Source organism: Daphnia carinata, chromosome 3, assembly GCF_022539665.2.
Source record: "Daphnia carinata strain CSIRO-1 chromosome 3, CSIRO_AGI_Dcar_HiC_V3, whole genome shotgun sequence".
In the NCBI taxonomy this organism is placed as follows: Eukaryota; Metazoa; Arthropoda; class Branchiopoda; order Diplostraca; family Daphniidae; genus Daphnia; species Daphnia carinata.
Genome location: NC_081333.1, coordinates 4,965,293 through 4,981,987, shown reverse-complemented (window position 1 = coordinate 4,981,987; position 16,695 = coordinate 4,965,293). Strand labels below are relative to the sequence as shown.

The 16,695-nt window shown below is 42.3% G+C and overlaps 2 pseudogenes; one reads left to right on the top strand and one right to left on the bottom strand.

Annotated features, from left to right (window-relative positions):
• LOC130693687 (E3 ubiquitin-protein ligase MIB2-like) overlaps positions 1–4,997 on the bottom strand; it is a 47,225-nt pseudogene extending 42,228 nt beyond the window's left edge.
• A 1,561-nt stretch (positions 4,998–6,558) lies between these two features.
• LOC130693107 (protein MAK16 homolog) lies at positions 6,559–7,826 on the top strand (annotated as a pseudogene).
• Positions 7,827–16,695: the final 8,869 nt, after the last annotated feature.

Sequence of the window (16,695 nt, the reverse complement as noted above, 5' to 3'; positions counted from 1 at the left end):
AAGGGTTGGTTGGTAGGGATATTGTGTTTACTGCATTGGACGGTGGTTCGGGTTGTTGATACGTGCCATATCTGTCCAACATTCTCGTGCAATGTGTCCTTTTTTATTGCACTTGTAACAGATAATAATCTTATTTCCAAGAGTGTCGTGGGTGTTCGGCTGGTTTTGTCGTTGCTGCGGGTATTGTCGTGGATAACCTGGGTTTTGGTGATACGCTTGTTGATTGTTGCTCGGTTGAAAGTGTGGTTGATTGTAATGGGTCGGTCCGTTGTTGTATGAAGGTCTCGGTGTTTGTTGATATGAAGGGTAATTGGGTTGTCGATACCCTGGGGAAGTACCTTGTCTTCGTGGTGAAGTATAATTGTTGCGGTATGGGCTGTTCTCCCTGCTTCGGCCGAAATTTCGGTCACTACTGGGGCCTCTGCTATTTGAACTGTCGTCGAATCTAACTCGCGGATTTTGTGATCTGGAGTACCGATCACTTGATCGTGAGGATCTTGGTTCGTATCGATCTGCTGCTGCTACGGTTATATCAGTATCCTGTGCCAAGTTACGGTTTTTATTAGTTTTTTCCAGTTCCTGAATTTTTTGTTTTAAGAACTCAATTTCTGTCTTTTGTTGTGAAAGTTCGTTGTCTTGTTGTTTTTCGTGGTGCGTTATCCCTGCTATCACCGCATTTATTTCCTTATCTTCTGCAGTTTCCTTGCTATATAGGATACCTTCGGATATGATTAATTGTTTACAAAGCTGATCAAAATCTTCAGGGTCTTCGGGCATTCGAAAATAGAGCTCTGCTCTGAATTTTGGTAAAATGCCTTGCATCAGAATTTTGATTTTGGTATAATCTCTCATTCTTTTGACTGTGTTTATGAGTCGACCTTCAACTATGGTCTGGTTTTGGTCAGATTTTTCTTCTTTGCCTTCAATGGACTCGTAGAGACTGTTGATTCTTGAAATAAAGGCTTTGCATTTCTCTTCAGGTTTTTGTTTTAGCGTGGATAACTTTTTTCTTTGTGCTGCTAAGTCGTATGCATCCTGGAATCTTGCAATAATGGCAGTTTTCCATTCGTCATAACTTAATTCGTCACCTTGCTCTTCCACGTAGTTTCCATGCCATTCTAAGGCATCGCCTTTTAGTCTGTCAGAGAAGAATCGTATTTTTTGGTTGTCGTCCCAGTCGTTGTTGCGTGCGACATGTTCGGCGTCCTTCAGCCATTCTGTTATTAGTTTATCAGTACTTTTCCCTTTGAAGATTGGAATTGACTTTTTGTCTTCTCTGGAAAATAATTCTCCTAATGCTTTTACAATTGGTTGGGTTGTGGATGTATCAAGGCTATCGGTATCTGTTGTGTCGCGGTCAATTCTTGAAGCTTCTTTGTGTGAAAGTCCCATTTCGATTTTGTTTTTGAGAGTTTGGTACTTTCGCTCTAGTTGAAGAAGGTTGTTGTTTTGGATCTCGATTTGGTTCTGTAGGTCGTTGTTGAGTTGCTGTAGTTTTTCAACTTGTTCGGATTCTAACTCGAAGTGAAGGGATTTGTCTCCTTCTGTTATTGAGGTTAGGTCGTTTATCTCACTTACTAATTTCGTTATCTCTCCTGGTTCGTTGGAGTTGTCTAAGTCTTCGGTTTCAGCGAATGTTACCTGTTGCTTTCTATATTCTCTTATCCTGTTCTCCAGATACTTAATCTTTTCTTCTTGGTCTATTGTCTGTGCGTTGATTTTTTGTAATTCTGTTTCAAGATTTTTATTCTTTGTAGTAATATCTATCAGACTTCTTCGTAAGGCGATTTTTTCTGTTAAGGTTTTTTCAAGGATCTCTTTTGTTTCTTTTGTTTCTGTCTGAAGTTGTTTGTTTGTTTCTAAAGCTGCTTTTATCTGTTGCTCGGCGGTTTCTAACTTCGTAACCAGTTGTTTTCTTTCACTTTCAAGTTTGCTAATTATTTCTTGCCCTTCTCTCTCAACTGCTATGATATTGGCTTCTTTTTTTCGTAACAGGTTGTGTAGTTGGTTTTCTGTTGCTGTGGCACTTTCAAGGCTTGTTTCTAATTCGCTTATTCGATTGGCAGTTTTTTCAAGGGAGTTTTTTAGTGTTTCGTTACTTTCTTGGAGTTGTTCAAGGGAGCTACTTAAGGTGTATTTGGAACTCTTTGCCTTTTTCTTGTTGTTCTCTAGCTGCTTTCTTAAGCTCTGTAACTCAAAATTGAGTTCAGACGAACATTTTTTCTCTGTAATATGCGCAAGTACTACTTCTTTTTGTAAAATACGGCTGGTACCTAATAAGAATTCTTTCTCTTTACCATGTACAATGCTAATTTGCTGTAATAAACTGTCAAGGTTTTCGGTGTTGCCACCAAGGGATTCTACGTAATTTTTGACTGTCTTTGTGGTGTTTGTAATAGTTTCTGCTGTTATACCACTTGGTACTTGCAACGATGGTTCTAACAACGTATATGAATACAATTGTAATGCGTTGTGTGTCTCTTTAATAACTTCTTGTTTTTTGGATTCTATTTGTTGGATTTTTGCTTTTGTCGTGGTAGTCTGATAGGTTTTGTTTTGTTCTACTTCTTGTTCAAATTCTAAGTCCACAAGAGTTTTCCAGTGGTCTAAAAAATTTTCTCGAGAGTAGTTGGGATTTTGGTTGGTTGTGTCTGGCTCGGGAAATACGGGGTACAACGGTGGAGATAGTTCGTCAGCAATGTTCGGATACAAAGTATTCTCCTTACGAGTAGTCTGATACAATATGATCAAGCGGCATTCGCTTACCTTTGATGGTGTTCCTTGGTCTGGTAGAGTTGTTGGAGACTCGTCGGGGAAGTGTAGAGCACAATCACTGAAATAAGGTACGGGTAGAAACTTTGTACTGGACAACAAGTGTGAGTCTCGTTGGGACCTCCAATTGTAAAGTTTCAAACCTTGTGTATTGCAGTGGATTGTCGTAACAAGTCCCAATTACATGTTACAAAAATGCAGTATTTATACTACTAACACACATACAAAATGAAGGTAAAATGGGAGGGGACATGTTCACTTTCACTTGTGAAACGCTTGAGGGATGTTGAGGGTGTGGCCGTCTTCGGATAGCCTGTGGGCTCGTTACATAGTTCTAACCCATTTCTAGTAGCCCTATCGTTCTTTTGTGTGTTTCTTTCCGATAAATTCAGCCATCTCGATTTTTCTTGCAAATTTCTTCTTGCATTTTTTGTTGCGCATGCAAATGTATGTGCATTCCAGTTTTCATTTAAAGATTGCCGTTCAAGTGGTAACTGGAAATCAAAATTTATGCCAAGCAAGGTCATGGCCACTTTGAAGTTACTGTTTATGTGTTTCTTAGTGCTGAAGTGATTGCCAAACGACTCTTTTAAAAAGGCATTTGGCTGAGATGTCAAAGGACAAGACGGCATACTCGTTTAGACACCTTTCTTTCTAAAAAAAAAGGAAATATGCCAATGCTAACGATAACCCTAATTTAAACATTAACCAAATTTACCCACGATCATAGAGCAATATGAAATTAGGCTAAGAACTGGTTTGAAATTCTCCGTCACGTATATCTATCCAGACGTCTATTGCCTAAACAGAAAGTGATTTCGTCATAGTTTGAACAAAAAATTATATATTTGTTTAAGAGCTGTGATGCGATTAGGTACGTCTGCTAGTCTTCAGCAGCGCCGGGTTGTCAACAAAAACGAAACGGACTGCAGTCCTAGTGAAATCTATTGCAACAAAAGCTTTCGTTGCGCTAAGGGCCTTTTTCCCCTATTGTATCGAAATATTTCGTAGCGCTCAGACCCTTTTTCCACTATCGCACTGCAGCTTTGTAACTCCTAAACAAAAGCCTTCAACAAGTATAACATGTAGCATAATGAAATTTTTAGTTATGATTGCTCTTTTGAGCGTGATTTCAGTTCCAAACTCCTGAAAACAGGTATAAGCTCATCCCAATATAAATAGCCGTATTCAACGATTGCATAAACAGAACGACATTATTTAAGAATTGATTTAAGAACCACTATACTGGTTCTTATTTTTTCCGAAATTGTACTTTTCCATCCTCCACGTGCAACCCTCAGAAGACGCACACTCCCACTAAAGGGAATCTTGTCCTCTATCAAATGGTGCATATTCAAACACGGTTAAAACGACAGAAAAGTGAAAGTTTTGCGAAATTTTTCAAGACCCAATAAAAAAAAACCCAAAAGAACAAGTGATGTGACGGTAATATTCCGCTCGTATCCAGGCTGCGATTATGTTTTAAATTTCACTCAGTTTCTTGTTGCGATTACAAGGATCCCTAATCAATACAGTAAGCACGGTGGCAAATCTAAGAAAATTCTTTGTAGCAAACGTATTAAAGTCACTAACAATATATCCAGTATAACTAGACATAATCATCACGCAAAATCCAAGGCAAAGACTTCATGTTGAATTTAAATGTATTAAATATATTCGTATTAATCATGTTAGGCTAATTGCTGTAGCAATAACTGTTCGAAGATATTAAATTTACCCTGTGCAGCCGCCCTTACAAGCAGATCGGCTATAGTGCCCTCATTCAACGTTCCCGGCTGATGGCTAGGATGAGACAGAGAAAGTGGTTGTTGTTGCTGTTGTTTCGGACCAGTCATAAGCAGATGAGATAGTAATGAAGCCAACAGATTTGAAAAACTCAAATTCGGACATTCAAGACACCGTTCATAGTAAGACTAATAATATATTTTTAAAAAAAAGGAAACCGACTTATGTGTTCTTGACGAATGCTTGCAGCCATGGTGTTATGAAGGTCTGTCGCTGAACCGGGCAATGGCGTAAGACATAATGGATTGGGTCCAAGTCTCTTCATCCGCAGTGACTCGTAGATCACCATCGTCATAGACCTTTGTCACCTTACCGATTTTACCAGGAGCCTAGAAAACAGATTTAATTATTTTTTTCTTTTATTTTTCCTTTTCAGATATTACGGAGTTGTGCGTAATTTCATCTGACAGAAACGTCATGCTTCAACAACATTGCATTGCTAAAATCATACATACCAATCGCATTAAATCAACCGACACTCCATGACCTCGTTGAAGAAGTTTCACGTGTGCGATATCATCGTTTAGCCTTACTGCGACTCCGACAGAAAAATCCGATAAACGATAAATTGTTCGCGGATGGAACGTCCAACGTTGGTTACGGCCATCAAATTGAACTCGAATATCTCCCCTTTCGGTCACGCCGTGAACTGTTCCGACGTGACCTATGCACTTTTGACGACCAGGAAAGCGGGGGAAGAGGAGACGGAATGCCATCTCACAACGCTAAAATATGAATTCGAACAGCGATGTACCTCCACCACACGAGGAGTCCAGCCTCCGTGTCCTTCTTGCATTTCTCTTAGCCGATCGGCCTCAACGGTAACTTTGACTTCGTCGCCCACGCTAAACGCTGCAACGGCGCTTGAGGAGCTGGGATCGCCCGAAGGTCTGCTGGTAAAATCGTTTGATAGTTCTAAAACCGGAAGTGCTTCACGATAGTAATATTCCCCCTCCGGCAGCATGAACACAACTCAAATCCATCTACCCTTGTACCCCAGACGGTAAACATTTGTCGAGCCAGAAGCCCAAGCTACATTAGCCATCCAACATCCTTTATAGAAAAAAAAACTAGAAGTAAAATCAACTGTCGCAAAAAAATTCATTTTTGCATACCTGATTTCCCAGTCCCAGTCAGGTCCTAGAACTACTTTGGCTCTACCAAAAATACACCTGTGACTTGAATTTTTGGCATGCTTTACCGTTTATTCACAATAACAATTGAATTCAAAGATAGAAAACAGGTACTAGAATTATGTAAAACTAAAGAAGCAAATATACCCAAATGATGATGCATTTTCATAGCGTGAAAATGAGTGAAACAGATCATGTTTTTCTTCCGTGAAACAGGAAGTACATAAATCAAAATCTTTACACAATCGGCACTTCCGTCTCATTCCTGAGATTCCTTGGCACTTGCAGCCATCACGTACAATGTCCTGAAACTTAACACCAACTGGGGCATTATCCCCATAATTGTAGCATTAAAACACAACAGAAGACATCAAAACTGATTTTGCATTACCCTTAAATCATAATCTCCTTGATAACCAACACAGTAATTCTTTCTAGCACCAATATCCCACTGCACGACAATTGTTTTGTCAGGCCTTGATGGGCTTCCGGGTTTACCCATTTCAACAACAGTTCCAACATTCCCGTTGCCACTGCCCTGGTTACCCTGCATTTGTTTTCAAACAAAACGTAATAGGTTGCAATTCATATAAATTTTTCAGTTCTACTATTTGTTATGAAATTCATCTACCATTTTGCGTTAATCATATTTATTAAAAGCAGTTCTATGTAAGTTGATTGCACAGTAGAATCATTGAGATCTAATGGGAACATAATTCCTATTTTAAAATCACTTAGTTTGAATATGAACTCTATTGTGTGTGAGCATAATCTGCCGTATTCAAATTTGAAACCATAGCTTAAAACAGCCATACAAATTGTTTATGATATCCCGGGAAGATGGGCAATGTCTCAGAAGGTCTTCAAGCATAGTTCATGTTACTTTGTATAGATATAAGATCAATTATTTTATTTTAGGACCAGATTTCCCGTAACATGTGGGAAAAAGTAAAGCTGTCTAAAAGCTTGGAAAACGCCCTTCGACAGATTAATGAGTACCTTATGTTCTGGCCAGGCTTTAACAAGCAAAAGTGCATACTGACTGCTTAAAATCTCCCAATACCTGACACTAATGAAAAAACTGAGACTGCAAGGACAGTAAGTGTTTAAAATGTCATTTAGCAATTATTCGGCATGAATAACCCTATTTTCCTAAATATTTTAATTATTCCAATATTGCTCCCGATGGGAAGAAACTGGTGCCTATCCAAACAAAACAAAATAGGCGTGACCGTCGCCAAGAAGAAAAAGTCCTAGTCGCTGCCCGTCTAGATTCATTCATTTTCGAAAAAGAACTTCTCGAACGTCTTAAAATTTAATCTGTATGTTTTTTTATTATTTTTGTATCTAAATAATAATAACACTCACCGATTGGAATAACCTTTGGTACGGTGACATTTTCAACTTCCCTCAAGTTGCTTTTAGTAGACCTTTGGAAGAGGCGGAAGACGCGGGAGTGAATATAGAAGGCGAGGACTATGGAGAAGATGAAGAAAACGAAGGAGAAGAGGTTTGTAGATTCCTTTGGAAATTTTGTTGAATTATAGAGTTTCCATATAGAGTAGTTTATAATTTTTTTTTTTTTTAACCAGGAGATTGATGAAGAGCTAGAGAAAGAACTAGAAGAACAGAGCGAAAACGAAGAGATTGAATATGTTGAAGCTGACAGTCATCTAGAAAGAGAGTTAGAAAGTGAATCGGATATAGAAGACACTGAACCTAAAGATACAAATGCCGACAAAGATAATGCCAGGAGAAAAACAAGACTTGAAATTGAATACGAAATTGAATACGAAACTGAAACTCCTTCTAAAAACTTGAACACGTACAGTGTAGTTTTGAACGTGACATACATCAATAGAGCCACAATATCAATGGAGCGCTTGGTTGTCGAAGAGGTGCAAACACCTGAAAGTAATGAAAATAATGTTAAACAAAAAATTAAATTTTAGCTTGAAAAAGTGGCGGTACCGATTCCGTTACTATCATATTGACAACATAGGATCCCAGAAATCCACAAATGCTTGTAACGAAATTCGTGACACCCGTCTAAGTACTGGAATTTCACCCGGTTACCATCAGGCTGCCAATACACTGCTCGTAGCTCAGAGGTAATATTCTTATCGTCATTTTAAATATTGCAGTTAATTGAAAAATGTGGTATACGCTTGCTTTGGTGAGGGAAGACAGGCCAAATTTTGGTTTTATTTATAGATTCTATTCGCTAGCCCATTGATATTGCCCAGTAAATTATATGAAACACAAATCTTAGAAACGTTTAATTTAATAGTTTAACTGGCTGTTCTCCTCCTTGTGTCCAAATCGTCGACCTTCCTGCACGCAACACATTCAAATTTCGGTTTGTGCTGTTGATATTTTCCATTTTTTATATTTTTATTGGCAATAATTAAATTTAATAATAATAATTTCTTCCCAATTTCAACAGAATTCCCCCAGCTAACACATCCGATACCTGGTGATAATTAATTTTGATCTTCAAATTACCATGTTGCACTAAAAAAAATGGCAGCTACGTCACTTGCGCTTAAACATCTGAACACAGGACGGCGGGGTTGTTTTTCCAAGACTTGCTTTCGGGTATTCGGTGTTCTTCGTGAGGTCCTTCCTCATCAAGTTGCATACATATGTGTCTTCTCTCCCCTTTTATTTTTAATATTAACCTGAGCCACTAAGCTATGGTCGGGTGTTTATTCAAATACCTCATCTTTTAAGGTAAGAGGCGAACTCGTCATCCTTTCGCCGCCCTTCTATGCCGGAGTGCAAAAAGCATTTGCGCTGAGTGAGTGCCTACTACATAAAAGCAGCTGCCATAGCTATTTTCTCAGCTTAAAGGGTAGAAATTAAAAGAATTCGCGCAATTTTTTAGATCCAATAACATAAACCAAAGGAACATGTGATATGACGGTAACTCTTACGCTCGTATCCGACTGTGATTAGGTTATAGATTTCACTTAGTTTCATAGTCATTTCAAGGATGCTTAATCGATACCGTACCAAACGGTGTCACATCTAAGAAAATGCTTTTTAACAAACGTATTAAAGGCACATACAATATATCCAGTATAACTAGACATAATCACCATGATAAATCAAAGACAAAGACTTCATATAGAATTTAACCAAAATAAATAAAATGTACACAAAAATGAGGTGCGGCTAGGATGGGCGAAACATTGCATAGTCTGAGGTCCCGCTCTAGCAGTTTTTGAAATAGGCCTTCCCAAGTAGCCTATTGTCTATTTGAACTGGAAACGGTAGCAGCAAAGCGTTGCACACTTCCTTTCGCTTGGGACAAACGGCTGATCCAACCCGCCCGTTAACGCCACTCGCATTCTCCTTTTGAACAGTACAGATTAATTTTACGTGCGACCAAGTTTTGGCATATATCACAAGTGCGTAGCGTTTGCGAACAGCTGTCACACGCACGGTGGCCGCAAAGGAAAGCCTACAAAAGCACAGGCTCCAATTTATGTAACAAAAATAACACTTATGTTCATGGTCTCCGCGAGCCGACTCGACCATTCGGGTTCACAGCGTTTGTCTGCCAGTCCTCGGGAATCTAGAACAATGGCCTTACCAGCAGCTCAAGGTGCCGTGCCACCTGAGCCTTGCGTTGTTACCGTTCCTAACCGGAACGATAGAGTCTTTGGCGAGTTAAAGCCATTTGATAATCCACTGTTGATCCCCTTCGCAAGAGCGGAGGGACTTCACGCTGATGGGCATAGCGCCGAAGCTTATGAATTGATCATACAATTTGCAACAGAACTATTACCAATCCACGCGATTTGGTGGTTTAGTTGCCTCCTGTCATCACAACGAATTGCAAGAAAAAGAAGACGAATCCTGCTTGTCATCAAATCAGCTGTTTGGCTTCAGCAACCCTAGCCAAATGCGCATTTTTATGCACAGTTTTGATGGAAAATTGCGGCTATTACCATCTCGCCTTCAGGGGAGGAATGTTTGTATTGGCATTAACACGGCCACCTGCTACCGTGAAACCATTAGTGAAGCTGGGCTCACCAAGAATCTGAGTTGGTTACACTATTGAAACGAATACCTTTAGGTAATTAAATATTTTTTCTTTAAAATTGTTCAAGAAATTCATTCTATTGTTTCAACTCACAAGTCATCCAGAATTGTCGATATTGCGTGAGAAAGCTGAACAGTTACGAGATGGCATATTATATCAAGAGGCGATGCTTTGTTGCCACTTTCACTTGCTACTTCTATCTTCGAAGCATTGGTCACTGCGTCAGGAGCACAGCAAGTTCGTGCTCCATTTTATTCTAACCATCGGCTTCCAACCGATAAGACTTTTGGCTTCGAAGCAGCCGTGTCTGCCCTAGGATTGAAGGCAACAATATCGTAAATAAAAATAGGTAAGATAATCAGCAATGTAATGCATAAAAATCAGGTAAATGTATCGGAAGCGGACCATCCTCTTCTTTGTGAAGGAACACGACGTCAACGGGGTGATCTCGCTGTCATGTTACTGGTTCATTACAAGGACGACCCAGACCCCACCTGTGAGTCAAACATCATTAAACAGTCAACAGGTGCGTCAACGTCATGAAGGCATTGAACCTGGAATGATTGCCGTTTCGCTTGACGCGAATTCACCTCCACACGCGGCCTGCCCTTTCCAGCCTAATATGGTAGCTACTGCTTCGAATAAAGTACGTGGACAGAGTCCTTCTTGGGAAGAAGATTATGCTCAGTGGCAAGCAGGGCACGGTGTTCGACTGGAATCGAACACTGGAGAAACGGCCAGTGGCAACGATGCTGCGATAAGCAATCGTCAAATGATGTACGCAGGTCGCACCCGAAGTCTAACTTATCGCTCTCAGTGACAACCGGGTCCTGGCTCGGATTCTGGCAGTTCAGGTTCAGAGAAATCATCGGGATCGGATGGTTTTGGATCTAGAGGTCCGCTGAATCAACCTCCCTCCCGAATTGCACAGGAGTGTCATCGTCTTTGTCTGAAGGCGCGATGGGTGGAGCAATTGGTTCATCGATTTCTTTAAATAATTTAGTCGGTTGTCAGCCTCAACAACAAGCATTAATCCCTGAAATGGGTGACATAGTAAATGGAGGAGCCTCTTTTTCGAGAAGTGGGGTAATGGGACCTTGTGGCGGGAAAATCAATCGCTTTAAAAACAAGCGTCTTTATCCGTCGGTTCCGAACCAACCGTCTGAAGCGTCAGCCCATTTTATGTTTGAATTCCTGGGGTAGGGCCTTCAGGAGATCGCCCGCAATATACGAGCCGTAGCTCCCCATATCGACCTTGAGGCTCGCTAAGGCAAGTTTGGTGTTGGTAAGTCCGTCGAACATGGCTTGAAGCTGCTCGATAGTGGCGGACTCGCCTAATCGGCTTGCTATGAGGCTTCTCAGCTCATTCATGTAATGTGGTCTTTAATTTTTCGGGGTCTCCAAAACGGGACTCCATCGCTGCTTGAAACTGGTTATCGTCGAAGTGGAGGAGAGTTATGAGTTCCGCCGCTTTCCCCCTTCAAGCTGAGGCGTAAGTATTGAAAAAAGACCTCCGTTAGTCTAACATCGAGGTCGTAGGTCGCCCAAATGACTCTCATCCTTTCCATGCGTTTATGTCTCCATTAAAGGTGGGCAACGGTAATGCAGTTCTCACTACCGACGACTGCGCCTCGATCTTTTTATTTTTTCTCTAAGTCTCCTCATTTTCTTGCGGTATTTATCTTCTAAATCCCGATCCTTCGCTTTCTCTGCGACCGTGGATACTTGCCCGAGCCTTTCGTTGAGGGCGACTATTGCTGTCCACCTGGCTTCAGCTCTGTCCAAGTATTGCTCCCTGTTTTGTTTGTCGGTATCCACTAAAGCGATGCTTCCTAATAGCTCTTGCGGATAAACTCCCTGTCTTCCGAGAGCTCGACCCTGGAACCCCCGATAGTCTCGGCCCGTGAGAACGTGCGAAGCGGTTCTGACCGCCTGATCGGGCTATTCTCCTGCACCGACATGCTGTCTTCTCGTAGATCTCTGATCTCGTCCTTTGCTTGGTTAATGATGTTTTTAACTTCTTCCTTGACGGTCTCCACGATCATCGGGATATGCTCCTCCCAAGAGGAGCTTTGTCCGGTCTGCTCCATTAACTCGGCCACGGAGTTTAACGCTCCGTTACTACGCTCATTGATAGTGTTAATTAACTCTGTCAGAGATTCAATCCTTTGTTCTACTTCTTGGTAGCCCTGAATCTTGTTTTCTAACTATTCTACCCGATTCTGTATCGGGGCTTCTAGCTCTCCGCGGGCTCTTTCCCCTATCTCCCCTTCTAACTTGTCTAATTTTGCCTGAATCTGATGAGATGCCGCGGCCTCGGCTACCATCATCTCCCTCAGCCGTCGTATCTCGGTTTCGACATGGCTCAATCGTTGCTCATTATGAGAGTTGCCGAAGAGCCCGACGTTTCTGCTGGTCGAGCTGCCGTCGGTCTTTTGGGTCGGCTCGGTGCTGACATGTCGAGGAAAAAAACGGGTTAATGTTTTTCTTTGATGTGCTTTATTAACGAAGTTCAACAACAAGTATATAAAGGTTTAAGCCGAATACGGCGAGCGGAAAATTTCGTCTTCGTCTGATGAAGACAAGAGCCCGGTTTTCGCTAATTTCCGAGCGAGCTGCTTGTTGACCTTTTCTTCTTCCACAATCCGCTTCCACTTTCTGGGAGTGTTGGCGGAAAATTTGGATTTTTTCGGGGTTTCCTGGGGCCCCGTCGCCGGCTCTGGTACATGTTCAGCCGGGGGTTTGGTGGAGGTTGATGATTCCGGGGCGATAGCGAAGCAGTTCCTGGGTGCAAGGAATATTGGGGTCGAGGTCCTTGACCTTGCCAACGCCTGTACCTCCTCAAGATTTCCTCTTTGTCCCTCCGAAGACGGCTAGTCTCCAGGAGGTATCTTGCCCGACTTCGGAACCGTGCGAACACGGCGTGCTGGTGCTGTGTCAGGAGACTATCCGACACTGTAATGAGAAAAAAATGTTTTGTGTTTTATTTTTATTAAGGATATATATATTTTTGTGTTGTGTGCTTGTTTTTTTTTTTAAATTCTGGGTCGGCCCCTCCGGTTCGAAGGACCAAATGTGGAATATCTTCCACCGTCGGAGACTGTCGACTCAGGGTTGTGATTTGGCGGGTGGTCTGGTGAGGCCTAGCCCTTGTAAGGAGCCAGCGTATTTTTAGGCGGCGTCTCGATTGGGAGTTGCCGTTAATTGTAGACGGAAGGTCCCTTATGGGGAACACGACCGGGAGGTGGGGCAGGTTTATGGGCTGTGGCACATTACAGCGCCAAAAAGAACCGTACCTAGGAAAAAATGATTCGTAAATGGAACAGGAAAAAAATATAATTACTTGTAGATTTAGCAGAGGAGGTTCCGGGGGTGCTTGAGATCTCGATGCGACGCGGCTGCAGGTGGGTGGCAGGAGGCGGACGGCAACGTGGGGCCGCAGTAGGACAGCGACAACGGCGGACACTCAAAGACACAACAAGGCACACCAAAAAACACTAAAAAAGGGCTACCTTAAATTAAGAGAAGTGAGCCGCTTCGGTGCAAAAATGTGTGTATTATCCGGGAATGAGTGGCCCTCATATACCCATACAAAAATCCACGGTTGACAGTTAAACATAATTAATGGAACATAAGTTTAAGCGCTGGTCCAGAGGCCGCCTCTGATTCTTCTTTCTTCTGACCGCGGGATAACCCCTTCCTGCGACACTTCAACCTTCCCCTTTCCGATGCTCGAAGGGATTTTCCTGCGGGTACCATCCTTCTTCCTGCCGCTGGTTTTTAATATTCGATTCCGTCTTTCGTCGCTAGAGACCGTTCCATGTAGATGGGAAAGTCGTTAACATATTTCAATATGATAATATGGGTTCCCGGTCTTTCATTATTCAATCATGCGGTGCGGTGGTCTTTACCCCCGGCCACGCTTAACCCTTAGTCCGTCGTACGGTGGGTCGGTTTTAAGTCGCAGAACTCGGCTGGATTTGTCCGCCTGGGGCTTCCGTCTCTCCGTCCACCGGGTTCTCACCCAAATCTCCTGTTATTGCCCCGGCCTGGACCCCTGACTGTGGGTCGGACGTCGGATTTTCCGACACCCTATAATCCAGAACAAAATGGAGTATCAGAAAGACTCAATAGAGCGGTGTTGGAATCAGCAAGAAGTATGCTTCATTCTTCTTCCCTGCCGCTAGAGCTCTGGGCTGAAGCATCCTACTGTGCTGTCTATTTGCTTAACCGTGTGGCAACCCAAACGGTCGAAGGAAGAACACCCTATGAAGTATGGAAAGGTGTGAGGCCCAATGTTTCTTACATCAGAGTTTTTGGATATACGGTATTTGTACATATTCCTAAGGAAAAAAGAGGCAAGTTTGATCCAAAAGCAGTAAAATGTCATCATGTTGGCTATTGTGAAACACAAAAAGCTTTCAGGGCCTGGGACCCTGTAAGCCGAAAAGTTTTTATTTCTAGAGACGTCGTTTTTCAAGAACTGGATGATCGAGCCGTTGAAGTTGAGCAGTCAAGCAGCATTTTTGATCTTGTGGCGAATTGTTGTTTCGAAAAGGAAATAAGGCTGTCGCAAACCGCTCAACCTTACGTATCCGTTAAACCAGATAGCACCCAGGAGGAAGAGCCCTAGCTAAGCTAAGAGTCCCCCTAGCTACCCAGGGAGTCTCAAGAAATTGTAACACTGAGCCATGAAGAGGTCAACACTGAAGAGTTGGCCGGCGATTTTAAGACCAACCAAACAAAGAGCCCTCTCTCGGGAAAAGAATACGAAGGCCACCTGTGAGATGGATTGATGAGTCAACAAACAAGTTCTACGCAAAATTCGCAGTGGGTGTCGTAGAAGAGCCGAAAGATTTCAAGAACGCTCTAAAGTCTCCTCAAGCAGACCAATGGGCAATGGCAATGAAGGAAGGGATGAATTCGTTAATTAAAACCAAACCTGGACACTGACGACCCTACCTTCTGGTAGACAAGCTATTCAAAATAGATGGTATACAAGTTAAAACTGGATGGAGATGGAGAAGTCCGTCGGTTTAAAGCCAGACTCGTCGCCAAAGGTTTTACTCAGCGTCCTGGAATTGACTTTCACGAAACTTTCTCACCAGTTGTAAAATATGAATCACTACGTGCTCTTCTTTCCATAGCTGCTGTTTTGGACCTTGAGATGTTGCAGTTCGATGTCAAGACTGCGTTTTGGAATGGAGATTTAGACGAAGAATTGTATATGGCTCAGCCTGAGGAATTTGTTTCTCACGGTCATGAAGAGAAAGTCTGCAAGCTGAATTGGAGCCTATACGGACTTAAACAGGCTTCAAGGGCCTGGAACCTGATGTTTCACGGTTTTCTCACGAGTTTCGGTTTTGTTCAAAGTTGTGCAGATCAGTGTGTGTATGTTCTCAAAGAAGAAAACTGTTTAACGATGATCGCGATCTGGGTCGACGATGGTTTAATTTGCATTAGTCATTCTTCAATACTTGCCAGTGTGGTGGATTTTCTAGCCAAGCATTTTGAAATGACATCTGGTCCTGCTGATTGTTTTGTTGGCATTCAGATTGTTCGGAACAGATTTAAGAAAACAATTCACATTTCTCAAGAAAACTACATTAAGCGACTTCTGGAAAAATTTAGCCTTTCCGACTGCAGCATGCGCATCGTTTCTGCTGATCCCTTCACACGCCTGTCACGAAAACGTGGGAGTGACTCGCCGACTAATCAGACGCTGTTGGAGCCATATCGTGAAGCTGTTGGATCTCTACTATCACGTGCACGAGACCTGATGTAGCCTTCGCTGTTAGCCAGGTGTCACTATTCTCTAGCTCGCCAACCCAGGCCCATTGGTAGGCAGTTAAACGCATTTTTTCCTACCTGAAAGGGACCATGAGTCATGGAATCGTTTTTGGAAATTTCGATTCCCAAAATGTTCTTCTAGTTTATACTGACGCTGATTTTGCCTCAAACCTAGCCGAAAGGCGGTCAACGACCGGAGTTGTCCTTCTACTGAATGGAGGTCCAGTAAGCTGGAAAAGTCAACGTCAAAAATGTGTCTCTTTGTCTACAACCGAGTCCGAATATGTTGCAGCCGCCAGAGCCGCCAAGGAAGTTGTTTGGATGAGACGTCTTCTCCAGGACTTTGGCCTACACCAATCTGCACCAACTACTCTAGTTTGTGACAACAAGTCTTCCATCAAACTAGTAAAGAACGTGGAGTTCCATCAACGAACCAAACACATTGACGTGATGTTTTATTTCATCCGTGTTTTGCAAGAAGATCAAGTGGTTGACGTCACCTATATCAACACAGATGTGCAGCTCGCTGACATTCTTACGAAGGCGCTTAGTGGACCAAGATTTGTAAAGCTATGAGAAGACATTAATGTTGTTGTCATGCTTGAGTGGGTGTTGAAAAACAGGCAGGCAGAGTCTTCCTTTAAATGACGCCCTTACTCTACCCTTTTAGACTGTCGTCTGCATGGTAGTCGGGTATATAGTGTGACTGTCTTCCGTCTCTATGATCAGTTATAACAGAGTCATAGAAACCTGGTTGACCTACGCTGTGTGTAAATGCTACAAGGGTTTGTGGTGACTTGTGGTCCAATTCTGGCAGTTAAATAGCGAACCTAGCGGTTTCGGTGGAGTACTACATGTCCCCAATCAATGGGCTATGTCCTGCCAAAATGTCGACAGCCAATCATAGCAGACCCGCCAAACGAGGGGGAAGTACTTAGTACTTTACTCCAGCGGTTTGTACTTAGAGTAGTCGGATGGCCAAGTCAAGCGTGTCTTTCAAGCATGGCCTACTACAATAACGGCCTGTCAGCGCGCAATACTTCTTGCGCAAATAAGTTAATTGTCAGAGAGGCTTAATAGATTTAATACTAATATAAAATTACGTAATATAAAATTTTAATACAGAATTGCAATGAGTGAAAA